Here is a 14,109-nt window from a genome sequence, read left to right on the forward strand (position 1 = left end):
TGGTCGCGACTGACCTGCTGTTGGAGTCCCAAAGGAATCATTAAGCTAAATAGTTAGCATGATGTTGATTTCTGTCACCTGTTCAAGTTCCAAGAAACATCCGCAGATAAGAAGAACCTAACTCATACTGCCTCCACTGACAGCACCGTGTGCCCCTTCCCCCCCACACACACACACATCCGTGCATGTGTGCTGGTGCCTCACACTCCAGCACACACCCGTCAGAGTTACTGGAGATGTGCTTCAGTGCAAGAGGGAGCTGATTATTTGCTGGTGAGCTTCATCCCAGGAAACCTGGGACCCAGTGAGGAGGAGGAGGAGATGGAGGAGGATGGAGCGCACCTGAGTCGGAATGCTCCTCTGACGGTTGAGGAACAGTTAGCTGGGTGTATCTTCTCCTGGCGGTGGATTCATTAGGAATCCACAGTCATCCTCCATCTGTTCAACACTCAGCGGGCGGAGCTGAGCAGGAGGAAACGTTCGGCAAAATTCCTCTTCTGCATCGCCGTTTTTTATGGGTCTGCGCCGGAACGTTGTGGTTTGGGCTGCTGCCTGGGTAGCTTCCACCACTCCGCAGCCTCTCTTTAACATTCTCCCCCAGCAGCTGGATGTTATGCCTCTGAAATGGCTCTTGTGAGGGCAGCAGGAATGGAGCAAGGAGAGATTCACATTATGATTATGGTTTGTTTATGACAGTACGGGCAGAGCCGGCCCCAGGGTCCATCATAGAGTGGACAATTCCTGCCCACAAAAGGCATTTTAGAATTCAATTTGCTTTCTGGGGTCTGCATGGTGCTGAATTACTTCACACGCCCCCCCCACCCCCCACCCACCCATCCTGAGTGTTGCGGTGGCAAAAGCAGGACTGATCCTTAAGAAACAGACACACAGGACCTCAGATACAGTCAAAATGTCTTCAGCCCCCATCATTTTGTTTTTGTCACCATGCTCACGGTTTGCTTGCAGAGAGAACTCTTAGTGCCTGAATATTAATCTAATTACTATTCACTGGCTCAATGGTTCAGGTGTGGCAAGGTCTTGGACAGCAGACATACAACAGATCTGCTGAGTTTAAATAATTAAAATGAGGCTCTTTAGCTCAATGTAGTCCTACTTGGCTGTGGCCCCTCTTCACTTTCACCAGAAGAGCACATTTTAGCTCAGAGTGTCAAACATGAAGCAGAATTTAGCCACAGAACAGATTTTAACATGCTAGGCTAACGTTAATTGAGTTTCTTCTGGATAATCAAAGATTTATTATAGTCAAAACCCTCCAGCTGATCCAGAATGCTGCAGCCACTAAGGTCACATGACCATGCTGGCTTCTTTTCATTGGCTGCCCATTAAATCCAGAACAGACAAAAATCCTTCTCCTGAACTTTGAGGTCCTCAGAGGTGCAGATCCATCATATCTGGAGAAGCTGACAGCACCAGATCACCCCAGTAGAGCACTCCAGTCTCAGAGAACAGGGTTTACTGCTGGTTCCAGAACCTTTAGCAGTAGAACAGAAGGGGGTTAGCCTTTAGCTATCAGGCCTCCTGATGAGGGCCCAGCTCCCTGATCAGGTACGGGAGGATGATGAGGATGAAAACACTCCTCTGTCAGAAGGTCGGAAGTCATTAATTCTGTAGCCACAGCCATTATGCTAAGCTAATGCTAATAGTTAGAGCAGGAGCAGCTACAGTGTGAAGCTGCTGGGGTACAGAAACACAATCACCTGACCTCTGACCTAATATGAGGCTGGTCCTGCTCAAGGTTTCTTCCTGTCTTTACTGTAACAGACGCGGTATGAATAACATTGAACTGAATTAAAAATGACTGCTGAAATTCTGCACTGGAGAATAAACATTGCTGTTTTGGCTGTTCTGGTTCCCAGCAGAGAGCAACAAACTCCAGTGGTAGGAGCAGATAAGAGTGACAGAAAAGACAGACAAAGCGACAGAACCATCATCCTTCTCTGGCTCATCTGAACACGGCGCAAATAGACAAGGTTGGCAGCTGGGGTCAGAGTCTCCGATGAGAGACAATCTCCAGAGATGGAGTTTGAGGGTCTCAGAGCCTCGGAGCTCTGTCAGCCAGGCGTCCCTCCGGTCTCCTCCAGGTGCCCTCGCTGCTCCTCCTAACTTTTTAATGAGGCTGTTAGCTGAGCTACGCTAACCTTTCACAATTGCTGGCTGACTCTGATGGGACAGAATATTGATAAAGTTGTCAGGAGATGTGTGTTGATAATTCTGCTCCTGAGTTCTGTCTGAGTGCTGCTGCACATGTGAGCAGCAATGCTAATGAGAGGCTGGACGCAAACCCACAAACACAGTCTCATGTTTACAGCTTTGCCTTTTAGATGTACATTTATCACCGACTACACAAAGCCTGAGGTTCAACGGCGCTCCCAGGAAATACAGATTCCATTTCTCCTTGACTGTGGAAAAAATGTGGTGAGTTGCAGCCTTTTCCTGCAACTTTAATCGAAAGGCCTGAGGCTTGTTGCGCTAATGGAGGAGCGTTTTAAAGAACCAAAAAGAGTAACGCCAACGTGAATGAGGTAAGTTAAAGTACCAATGCTAATCTTGATGCAGGGTAGCCTGTAACCAAATCAAGGCGTAGCGATGTTAGCATAGTTGTCTGCAGGAAATCTCCACAAAAGCTGAATAAAAGCTGCCGGGAGGGAGATGCGTGAACCTTTCACCTCTCCAACCATGACTTTATCCTGAACTATTGTCTTTAACAGTACTCATTCACTATTGGAGGTATTGGAGTACCTGCACAGCTGAACAATACATAATGATTTAGCTTCATTTAGCAGGGTTAGATCCAAAGTGCTGCCAGAGTTCTCCTATCTTCAGGACGGGCATGAGCCACCCCCCCTCCCGCCAACTAAAGCATGTACAGAGGCAACTGTTAATAAATCATGTTTGAAATGCATCATTAGTATTGCTTTTCTGATCCCACTCGTTATCTTCTAACAGGCCTGTGCTACCCCAGAGACCTGACAAGTGTCGCGCTGCTGTCATTGGCTGTCACATGCTATTTTAACAGCCACATTCACGCTGTTTATTAGCAGCGCTTCCGTGTGCGGAGGCACTCATTAATAATTCAGAGCTGACACATCTATTGGCCCTGTGAGAGCTATCAGATGGGAGAGCAGACATGATGCCTGGCAGGTATTAAAGATCGCTATCTTAAGGTTACAAGTGCCAAGGGTGCTAGCAGCGCCACAGTTCCACACGGGGTGGGATCACAGTTGAATCAGGTGAGGAGATTAGGGATCACGGGGAGGAGGTGGATTTATCAGCCAAATTAGGAACGCAAATTGGAGATGGATGGAGGCTTTTGTGCTCAGTGGGTGAGGACATGAGGATCAGAGCCCCCCCGAGGGTCCTGTTTTCTAAACGCTTCCACAATCCCACAGACAGTGAGCAAAAGCACTGCCACTCGCTGGAAGCTTCAGTATGTGTGACACAAACATGCAGACATGGATGAGTTGCAGGAGGGAGTCTGGAGGCAGTCGACACCCCCCCCCACACACACACACACCTGCTTAGATGCAGCTCAGGTGAGATTCATTCATTCTTTTCTTGTTGACAAGTTTGTATCACCTGTATCACCTATGCTAATGGATCGATATTCCACATTAGCCACAACGAAGAAGCAGCAAGGACACAGAAAGTCACTTTGGGATCAGACAAGGTTCACAACGAGGGAAGGGGCCACCCGCAATCGCCGCACACGCTGCCATGAACACTCCACATCTGTGTGAAGTTTGCAGGTCCTTAGCAGTAAAGAAGCCCTTTTGCACGTACAGACGTGCTTTACGTGAACCTGGTCGCTGGGTTCTGCTGTGAAGACTCAGGGGCTTATTGAGGTGTGAGGATGGTGGGGAGGGGCCACAGAGGCCCAATAGTGCTCCCAGGAAGAAGAAGGCATCTTCTTTCTTTCTGCTCCCTACATCGCAGCAACCAGACAGTCTGATGGTGGCGAGGGGGCGGGGTCACAGGACACTTGCAAGAGAATAACACCACAGACGCAGAGCAGCAACATAGCCCCTGACTGGTTTTAATCCAGTCCATCTCATACTGGACATACTAATGCCCCCTGCAGGAGAGTTTCATACACCTACAAACACACACAAACTTACTGAGAAGGTCGAGGAGGACTGAACCAGTGTGTGGTGAGTTCAAGGTTGACGTCTGCCAGAAGTTTGCTGCTGAAGAAACGGTGCCCTCTGAGGACAGAGCAGGAAATGCTCCTCAGGCCTTTTTCCACAGTCCACCAGGTCAATGAGCTCACCTGTGTCCACAAGCTGCCCCTGGACTTGTTTGTTATACACTGATGTGAATAACTGATCCTTTTTCAGATTTTATTTTCTTTTTAAATATTTCCACAGTCTTGTTATTGCTTTTTCAAGAGGAGAAGATATATATTCTCTTTACAGAGCTGCAAGAAATTTCATTAAAATATTTAATTTGCATTAATGTCAAAGATGGACGTGGTTTACTGATGCAGTTAATTTAGCAAAAATAAACAACATGGTGATGGTGATGAGTTTTCTGGGCTGTGCAGCTGAAACCACTTGGGAACGACAGTGAGGCTTTAAGGGCAACTTGTTTACACTTCCTGTCCATCATGCTGGAACAATGATGAGTACTGGATACCAACTAATGAGAAACCGGGAAGAAACTGCAGCGCTAGGTCTGTGTCCATGACAACCAAATGACTGTGTAAAAGGTTTTAGTGGGTGTTTTAATAGTGAAATCTTTGACCAGAGCTCTTGACATGGTCTGTGTTTACCAATGGGACATCTAGGACAGGACGGAGAATGGCGTCTCCTCAAATGCCTTCATGGTCTGATACCCACATTCTTCTGCTGGCCTGACTCTGTCTGGCCTCAGTAATTGTCCCCAGGTGATGATGGTGATGTTGGGCTGCTGTCAGGAAGCAGGTTCTCTCAGCATGGAAGTGATTAGCACGCTCTGACCTCCATCCTAATGACGGGACCACCACATCCTGGCAGCTCACGTCGCTCGCCTCATCGACATGCGTACAGGTTGAAAGGGCTAGCGAGGTCAGGCCGAACACGAAAAGCCGCCAGCACGCCGACGCTGGAACAGCTGCACATTCTGCTAAATGGCTCCACAGCCCAAACACGCCTGACCGAGGCGGCAGATGGGCGGAGCTGACAGCCCACCCATGCTGGCACGGCAGCGTCCCAAAAACATCTGGCCCAGTTATGAGGTATAATTAGCAATTAGCAGAACACAAACAACAACAGCTGAACACAGATACACATCTACAGGAAGGATGTGAAACAGGATTGAACACAGAATCTTCACCGTATTGGATGCTTCTGTCTATTCAGCTTCTTTAAATTTTGATCAAAATCTCTCCTTCAACTCACACATTAAATTAGTCTCTAGAAGTGCCTTTTTTCTCCTGAGGAACATCACAAAGATTAGGAAGCTACTGACACGGCATGATGCTGAAAAGTTAATTCATGCTTTTGTTACTTCCAGGCTGGACTATTGTAATTCTTTAGTATCAGGGTGTCCAAACAACTCTTTAAGAAGCCTCCAGCTGATCCAAAATGCTGTAGCCAGAGTTCTGACAGGTATTGACAAAAGAGATCACATAACTCCTGTAATGGCGTCGCTTCATTGGCTGCCCCTTAAATTTAGAATAATTTTTAAAACCTTTCTTTTGACCTACAAGGTCCTCAGAGACCTAGCTCCATCCTACCTGGAGGAGCTAGTGATACCTTATCAGCCCAATAGACCGCTCCGCTCTCAGAATGCTGGTCTACTTGTGGTTCCCAGAGTTTCTAGGAGTAGAATGGGGGGCCGAGCATTTAGCTACCAGGCCCCCCTGCTATGGAACCAGCTCCCTGTCCAGGTAGGGGAGGCTGACTCCATCGCTACTTTTAAGATCAGACTTAAAACCTACCTCTTTGAAAAAGCTTATTGTTACTAATTCTGTAGTTCCAGTTACTATGATAGATCGACAAATTATCATACTTAGGGGGTCGTCTAATCGTTAGGTCACATCTTAGCTGTGCTGTTATAGGCCAAGGCTGCCGGGGTCCGGAAACATGATCACCTGACAGGCCTCTGTCACCCCACTGGGTCATGATTTCCTCTCCTCTCCTCTCCTTTCCTCCTCCTCATCAAGCAGACTAGTTATGCTGATTCCTGTGTAGTTTTTCTGCTTCCCCCCCCCCACTATTCATTTACAGGTATCGCCGCCTTCAGAGCTGCATGATGACCTCCGGCCCCGCTGACCCGTTGTATAGTGTATTTTTGTGTGTGTTTCTGTGCTCTGTGCCTCGCCTCGCCTCGCCTCTCCTCTCCTCTCCTCTCCTCTCCTCTCCTCTCCTCTCCTCTCCTCTCCCTCTCTTTACCCAGCCGACCATCAGCAGGAGGGTCCCCCTACATGAGCCTGGTCCTGCTCAGGGTTTCTTCCTGTTAAAGGGGAGTTTTTCCTTGCCACTGTTGCTTGTCTGGGGTTAGGCCTTGGGATTCTGGAAAGCGCCTTGAAACAATTTTGATTGTATAAGACGCTATATAAATAAAGATTGATTTGATTTGATTTGATTTAGCTGGTTCTATCGGGGCAGACGGCAGAGTGGAAACATGCTAAGCGACTGTACGCAACAGAGGTACATATGCAAAAACTCTCCTGTCGGGTTGAACAAACACAAAGCCAACGCATCCAGACCCAACTCCGGTTACCATTAAACCACCAGACATCACTTACATTCAAGTGTGCCATGAAGAAGAGATATAAACACACCAGAACTATGACTGATGCTAGTGTAGCAGTAGCCTTAGCCGCTGTTGCTTTTGCGTCAGAGGCAGTGCTACTCCACTTGCTCTACCTCTCCATCCTGATGCAGATGGATGGAAGTTGGTTTGATGGATGATGATAGAAAGACTTAAAAGTAAATGCCTTTCCCGCCGCTACCAGCACTACTCCCCTCCCCCGTACTTGTCATCGCGGCTTTCTTCCCTCTCTCTGCCACCTGAGTCGCTCCTCAAAAACCCAAACATCTCTTTAAGGAGTCACTTTGGATTAGAGCGGTGCTGACTTTCACCTGCCGGTCATCTTCAACAGAAGGGCTGAGTGAACAAGCGCCACTCTTTCGTTTCTCCTCCTGTCGGATCGCTGCACCATCTCAGGACCAGAGGGGTGGGCGCGAGGTCTCTCCCAGCATGCTAAAGCTCACTCTTGCTGTGACGACCATACATGTGTGTATGGATGCCAGCACACATCAGAGCTGTAACTGTTCTCACAATGAAAAGCAGACAGACTTTGTTGTTCAGAGTCCAAGGTTTGGAGACGGCATCGGCTGGCTGGTGTCTGAAAAGTGCTCATGAATGGAGCTTCAAAGCAAAAGCATTCAAATGGTGTTTTTGTTTCTTAGCGTCTCCCAGATGTTCATGTTTTTCTAAACAGATATCAAAGACGTGGCTTTATTCTGCCATTTAAAAGGAACTGACAAAATCCAGAAGGAAGACAAAATCAGTCATAGACTTTGTTACGGACTTCCGACCCAAAGGCTCAAAAACAGACTACTGTCAGCAAAGATATTAATAAAAACCTATGTTAAAGGTTAAAAGAAGTGAATCAATCCAGATGGGTGAAATTTGTACTGGTCCAGCTGTCTTAGCATAGGAATCAGAACAGACCTGAGGGTCTATTAAAGTGAACGGCAGCTTGGTCTGAGGAGAAAAACACACAATTAAGGAGGAAAACCTCACCAGAGACGTCTGTCACACTCTGGAAGAGCTGGCTGTTTCAAACACTAAATGTGGCTCGGACCACGTTGTTCAGGGTCCAAAACAGCTATCTGACACGGCTTTATTGGTGGGCATCGATCAACTGGTTGTCCAACAGTCCAACTTCATCTTCCTCACTGGACAGTATATCTGATGCTAATAAAGACTGGACCTGGGGCTGTGTGCACGGGAGCAGCAATAGAATCGCTCAATGACGCCGGAGCGAACCAAAAGCAAAGATGCTTTTAGACATGCGTCCTGATGATTGTGGCTCCAGCGGATCAGAGTGAAGCTCGTCATCGCAGCTTGTTTTCACTTCCTGTTGACTCAGTTGGATCTGTTTGTTTGCCCACAATTTGCATATTCATATAAAGTGCATAATGTTCGCGAGAGCACTGTGATATCTGGAAGGTTGCTAAATTACATTAGCCTACTTTGCAATTCAATGGTTTAGCTTAAAGGAGCTATCAAAACTACAAAATAATGGCGTCCTCTTTGTTTTGGAAGACACAGAGTCCATTACATACGACAACTGTTAGCATAGCCATGCCTCCTGATGTTAGACGGCCCATTTTTCGATCCCCTGGATTTTATCGGTTCGTACTTTCAAACGCAAAGTTGCCATGTTGCCAAGTTAGCTTTTGATAGTGTTGCTGCTGAGGTCATATTTCAACCAGAAATGGTCCAATACCGAGATGAAAAAGCCAAAAACACCAGTACAGCCAAGGCGACTTGAGCTCAACAGTAAATGTACAGGGAATTAACCTACAACCAATAAACTAAACTGTGAGTGGAAACACATAAAAAGGTGTAGCTTATCCATACGTCGTATTCAGATGGGACGTAAGACAATAATAAACAAAGCAGGTCCTTGAGCGTTGTAGGGACATCGTGATTTTCAAAATGTATCAGCCAGAGAGCCCACACATGAAGTTTTGACGCGACGACAACAGTTTTGACCGTACTGGGAGTGGTGTGCTGGTGTGCTCGGTCGGCTTTTCTTATTGTTATGAGACATTAGATAATCGGGCGTTTGCCATCCTGGGGAGTAGGGGAGCCATCCCGACTATATTGTGTGTGCACCCTGTGTGCAAGCTGCTTGGGACTCATGATACTGACTGGACATATTAGGATACCAGCGTAGATAAGTAGAGAATGTGAAAATGAGGCGTGAGGCCTCCACCAGCAGCAGTGTTTATCACTGATGCCACCCTATGACCTCTGACTCTCAGGAAGAACTCTACGCCGGCTCGACCAAGGAGGCCAATGTCGATCTCCTAGGAAGGCGGAACCTGCCGGCGGGGCCCCTACTGCTCAGATGGGCTGCATCCGTGCAGACGGATGGGTCGGTCTCTGCGCACTGACACTATCGGGAGAAATATCTGACCCGGGGACTTTCTGCTCGACTGGACCTTCCCTCCGGTGACAGTTGACAAAGATGCTACGTAGACAGCTCGCTCACTGTCTCGTTGATGATAAAGAGCCAGGGGGCGTGGCCTGGCACTCTGCCTGCATGGCCTGGCGGAGGCTTGGCTCAAATTCAAACATCCTGCCTCACAGCTCGCATTTTTCTGTCCATTCTCATCTGTCTGTGAGCCGCTGACAGCTCTGCCACTGACTCTGCCCCTTTCCTGACAGCAGCAACTCGTAGCTCTGGTGGATCGGCTGAGGCTTTACATTCCAATAATAGATGCTTCTTTGGGCTGGTTTACTGCCCGGTCCAGCTCATTAAAAAGCCCAATTATCCACCCGGCCGTGTTTGCGGGGCCACCTCAGGTTTGTGATTCTTCGTTGAGCACTCCCAGTCAGCCAGTTCATTACGATGACTAGAATAACGAACATGTAATTTGGGACTCCATTACAATGGCTGGTGGTGTTGGGACCCATCAGGAAGCGCATTTATTCAGGATGGCTGCAGCTTTAATGGAATGTGCAGCACGGGTCTCGGGAATTTGTCGTTTCCATCATTCTCTCTTCATTTTTAATCAAATCACTGTAATTGTCTGTTTAATAAAAAGCTACATCCGGTGGCATTCTATGGATTTTCCAATATTTGCAGCAATGTTTTGAATTCCACATCTGATTGCAGCCTCTACAAACCATAAATCTCTATCTTAAAGGGCTATTTTGTCTCTAGTCATTGAATAAGGCTTAGACTTTATTAGGAAAGGTGTTTTGAGTGACGGTAAATGCCGACTGGATAATAACAGCAGCACATTGAAGCCACAGCTCAAGTACCTGGACACAACAGGGCAGCATGTCACTTTTAATTAAAACGCACAGCAGTAGAGAAATGGACTGAATAGCCCAATGTAATCCAAATGTCACGTGACAAAGGGACACCGTTTCCGCAAGCTAACAGCTTAACCCCACAGAGCATTCACCGTCAGACGAACTAATGAGCGCGGGATATTTCCCTCCTCCTCTCGGCTCTGACTGAGACTCATCTGTTGTCACAAGACTACCCAACTCAAACAAAGACCCATATTTTGGTTCAGTAATCTGTTTCACCATCTTTCATATCTGTTGTAGAACAAAGTGTCCTCAGGGCAGATAGCTGATCAGATATGTTAGGGATGAGTGAGGCCCTGGCGGCTTCCTCAACCATTCCATAACCTCACACGGGCTGTTGATTAACTGCTCCAACAGCTATTACTGTCTCTTTAAGAGGGACAACACACCATATTACCCGCAGTTTCTATCGCAAGAAATCAAATAATCCACGACCACAAGCAACGCCGAAGGATGGATGATCCCTCTCATAAATGTCACATTTTCCATGTGAGCGAGCCAGAAAATGTTGACTGTCTGTGCACAAAGGGGAGGACGGGAGAGGAGGGAGGTGATTGGTGGACTGGTCCAAACACCGCCTCTGGGAATAAAGACATCCAGCAGGGGAATGGCTGCTTTCCATGACAAAGGAGCTGCTCCGTTCTCTTCTAGATTCTTGTTTTTTTTATTTAGTTTGCTGCGAGGTAGCTGCTCAACACACTTCCTCAATTATTCTGAAAACCTTAAAAAAAGACTGAATAAATAATGCAGTAAACAGGCGGCGCTGGCCAAGCACATAATGGATGGTGCAGTGGGCGCAGGAGGAGTAAAGCGAGAGAAAGGGAAGTCAGCCTCTGGCCAGAAGAACCCAACCGTGAAAGGATCCACTTCCGTGAGCAACTTGAAGGAGCCGTGAAGGAACTTTCCACATTGAATTATTAATACAAGAAAAAGATCTGAATTCCTGCTTTATGAGTAAACGCACACATAGATGGCGCCGTCTGCTGGCTGTACTTGCTGAACATACAGTATCAGAGCCTCCTCGCTGCTTACCATGTAGCAACACATTTAATTAGCCTGTCAATAACACTAACAACAATCGAAGTTGCGGTGCAACGAGGATCAGCTCCATTTGTCCTACCGCTGCCAGAGCACCACGGACGCCACAACAAACTCTTCAGCGATCTTGAGGAAGGTTGATCATCAGTTTCACTCTAAGACTGCTCAAGAAACAAACTCTGATGTAAGATCAGCTATTTATCACCTGATGCGATGTAAAGAACAGTCCGCGTCTCACTTTTGTATCCGTTCCATTCGGTGCTGCCAAGGTTTAAATATGCCATCTTCTGTTATGGATTTCCTGCTTATCTGTGGGTGCAAACTGTGACCAAACCATAATCAATTCAAACCAAAGTAAACCAAAAGAAAACAGGGTCAATTTAGCATCCTGATGAATATGACTGGAATTCACACGGGTCACTTCAGCCGCTGTACTAGCTGAGATATATTATCTGTACATGCTATGCTGCTACATTAACTTGACATATCCTCTGAGCTTCCTTACAAGATGTGTGGCCGCCGATGGCCCATGGGAGTCTTACCGCAGTCTTTCAGCCGATCAGTGAGGGGGCCATTGCCTCCCCGCTTCCATCTTTCTGTTCTGCAGCATGTCAAAACATTAGTCTAATTCATCCGCAGCTGCCTGCAGCTCCAGCCAAGCTTAAAGGAGTAAAATAATCAGCAGTGTCTCGTGTGGTGTGCAGCCTCTGATATTAATCAAAGCCAGCGAAGGTGGTTGGGGGATGGGGGGTGGTTGAGTAGGGTTTGAATTTGCAAGTGCCAGAGATGCAGTTAGAGCTTGTAAATTAATTAATGTCGTTTCCAGGGCCCAGCCCCACAATGTGGGCTCCCTGAGTCATTTGCAAACCTGAGCCATCATCCATCTGAAAGCTGGAGAGGAGGGTGATGGTGTGAGTGTGTTTGTGTGTGTGTGTTGGGTGGGGGGTTGGAACATAGCGCACAAAGAGGTAATGACAGTGACAGAGGCCGGCACATCACAAAACACATACAGGCCAGTTCACTCAAAAACTTAGGACTTGGCGCTGTCCTTTCATCTCAGCACATCAAAGCTAATCAAGCTGACAGGGGTGTGCTGCCGGTCGCTTAATCAGGTCAATATAGAAGTAAGAGTAATGACACTTGCAATTTTGCAGGTATTAATCCGTTGCTGCCAGTGTGAGGTTACAGCGGGTTTGTTTAGAAGGATTTAAAGGGCCAAGGTGAGCGCTAATAAACTTGTAGTCCCTCCAACTCAGCTCATAATGAATGGTGCAGCAGGTGCGGGAGTAAAGCAAGGGACCACTGGCCAAATTGGGGTCCTACGCAGAATTTTATTTGGAGGCCCTACATGTCAAACCACAATCAAGTGATTTCCAGTAGAAAATGATGGTCTGATGGCAAGCCAATTAACCTGACAACTGTTATTAGTAATAGTGAAACAAAATGATTTGAGTCACAAATATTCTTTGAAAAGTCCTGTTTTCCCAGAAGTCGGCACTGACATTTCATACATATGGTGCTTTCATCGTCACCCCGTGACCAACAGAGTCTGAACGGTCAGATTACATGTTTACACGTGTTACACGTATGTCCTCACTGAGGGTTCCTGCTGTTAGCAAGTCTGCTGCTTCTGTTGCCATGGTAACATTTGGAATATCACACGTATCCATCAATGTCACATGGCTGGACGCAAAGGAAACATCCACTGCCATTTCTGCTGAGCAGTGGAGATATTACCTGAGGGGCATCAAAACAAGTGTACCCGTCCACCAAGGGAAAGAAGAGAAAAATCTGCTTTTTTTAAAAAAACAAGTTCCAAAGGGCAGAATCTTGGAGGTACAGATGAATAGTTTAGTACAGATGAAGACGGAGCGCTGGTAAGATCTGTAAGTTATTGATTAGAAAGCAAAGAGACAGAACAAAGTGGTGTCTATAATGCATCAGGTCTGAAAAATGAATAATCTTAAGAGTCATAGATCAAAGCAAACGCTGTGTTAGCGACACACAAAGCAATCCGGCAGATGACTGATCTGGGAATTACGGCTTCAAAGCAAATATGCATCAAAAATCCCAATTTAGAAGGATTCTAGTAAAAATGTATATGAGACAAGCAGAAGAGGAAGAAGGGAAAACCCAGGGGAGCAGCATCATGATTTGGATTTGTCTGAGGTTGCTGGCAAGCGAGAGCCAGTGACCAGTGGCAGAGCGACCCTGGGAGACGGGGTAGAGGACCTCACACTCATGTGATTGTGTCATCATCATCATCATCATCATCATCACACCAACAAAAAAACATAAAACGGCAGAGCCAGAAGCACCTCGATGACTAAATGACCGACGCTGGTTCTATGGTTCTACATATGGTAACACTGTGGCCTCAAACTGCAACTATTGCTGGTTGGGTTGCAGGAGCCCACCGCCTGCTTCTGATGCGAACATTTAGCACTAACATATTCTCAGAATGTGTCAGCTCTGTACCAAAAGGAAGTCAAAGACAGTCACACGTGGTGTCAGATGTCTCACAGTTCCAAGTTAATCTCAGCCTGGAGGAGCCGGCATGGAGCAAGCAGCACTCTGAACACAAAGCTGAGAGCTGATTATCATTTCACAAAGAAAATAACCTCATTATTCAAACAAATCCATGATAAAAATCATGCAAATGATTTCTTAACTCTAGATGGAAGTAGATATGAGCAGAGGAAAGAAAGTGTTGGGAGAGGAACAGTGACCTAAAACCACCTTTTCCTCCATCTGGGGAACATCATTAAGCGGACATCTTGCCCATTTCCTGACTAATTTCAGGCTGTCACAACAGAAGAAAAGCTAAAGAAAAATATCAATCTCTGTTTCCAAGGCAACAGCAGACAGCCTTTGTTGCTAATATTGTACAAATGGATGGATGGATGGATGGATGGATGGATGGATGGATGGATGGATGGATGGATGGATGGATGGATGGATGGATGGATGGATGGATGGACGGATGGATGCACGGATGGATGCATGGAT

At 46.8% G+C, this 14,109-nt stretch overlaps 1 protein-coding gene and 1 long non-coding RNA gene across 8 annotated transcripts in view; both read right to left on the reverse strand.

Annotated features, from left to right (window-relative positions):
- LOC101074368 (fragile histidine triad diadenosine triphosphatase) overlaps positions 1 to 14,109 on the reverse strand; it is a 124,582-nt gene that overhangs the window by 70,486 nt on the left and 39,987 nt on the right. The window lies entirely within an intron of this gene.
- LOC115246812 (uncharacterized) lies at positions 6,512 to 14,046 on the reverse strand. 4 transcript variants are annotated; one of them, XR_003885881.1, is made up of 4 exons: positions 11,643 to 14,046; positions 11,339 to 11,422; positions 11,136 to 11,261; positions 6,512 to 11,058 (listed from the first exon to the last, which is right to left on the reverse strand). It is a non-coding gene; the product is annotated as an uncharacterized lncRNA (long non-coding RNA). The 4 variants fall into 4 exon arrangements; XR_003885880.1 differs by lacking the exon at positions 6,512 to 11,058 and having other exon boundaries at positions 11,091 to 11,261; positions 11,643 to 11,760; positions 11,969 to 14,036; XR_003885882.1 differs by having other exon boundaries at positions 6,512 to 11,226; positions 11,306 to 11,422; positions 11,643 to 14,043.

Source organism: Takifugu rubripes, chromosome 19, assembly GCF_901000725.2.
Source record: "Takifugu rubripes chromosome 19, fTakRub1.2, whole genome shotgun sequence".
Classification (NCBI taxonomy): Eukaryota; Metazoa; Chordata; class Actinopteri; order Tetraodontiformes; family Tetraodontidae; genus Takifugu; species Takifugu rubripes.